Source organism: Penaeus monodon, chromosome 22, assembly GCF_015228065.2.
Source record: "Penaeus monodon isolate SGIC_2016 chromosome 22, NSTDA_Pmon_1, whole genome shotgun sequence".
In the NCBI taxonomy this organism is placed as follows: Eukaryota; Metazoa; Arthropoda; class Malacostraca; order Decapoda; family Penaeidae; genus Penaeus; species Penaeus monodon.
Window position 1 is genome coordinate 11,027,427 of NC_051407.1, and position 766 is coordinate 11,028,192.

At 33.3% G+C, this 766-nt stretch overlaps 1 protein-coding gene across 1 annotated transcript in view; it reads right to left on the bottom strand.

Moving 5' to 3' along the window:
* LOC119587332 (organic cation transporter 1-like) overlaps positions 1 to 766 on the bottom strand; it is a 23,263-nt gene that overhangs the window by 12,946 nt on the left and 9,551 nt on the right. The window lies entirely within an intron of this gene.

Below are 766 nucleotides of genomic sequence, written 5' to 3' on the forward strand. Positions count from 1 at the left end.
TCAACAGGGATAATAGAAAATAGGTGAAATAACATGATTCAATTCACAATAAAAATTAAGCAAGAATGTAATTTAAAGAATAAAACAACAAGAGAAAATGAAGGAAGCACATCAAATAATAAACAAATCCACGATAAAAATGCAGGGGAGACAAAGGAAAATGAATAAAAAGTGAATAATGCGGCATAAGAGAATTAACGAATCCAAAACCGAAACTGAGGAGAAACGGATAATGGATAAAATTAACCAGAAAGAAAAACGTAAGAGAATGGATAAGACCACAGTGAAAATGGAAGAGGAGGCATAAGAAAATGAATAAATGAATCAGAACATGAAAGAGGGACGCAAGAAAAATGAACAAAACCACAGTGAAAAATGGAACAGGAACATACGTGAGTGAATAAACCCACGGGATAATTTAAGATAAGGCTTAAGAAAATGGATAACGCAGCAAAAGAAAATAGAAATTGCGCAAGAGAAAGATTAAAACCACAATGCCAGATAGTCATACTACCTTTTATCAGATGGCAACATCACACAATTCTGAATCTGTTTAATATCTGAACGTCAATTTCACACTAGATTGTGGAATTATTCGTTACCAATTGCCTATTCTCAGCGCATATGTCTTTTTGGTGACATGTCTGTTGAATTAATGATTTGCTGTTGCTCATTTCTGGCTGCAAGTTCGCACATACAGGTAAAGAATCCACGAACTATAAAGATTACAATACATATCATGGTTTCATCTGATTTAATTACAAAG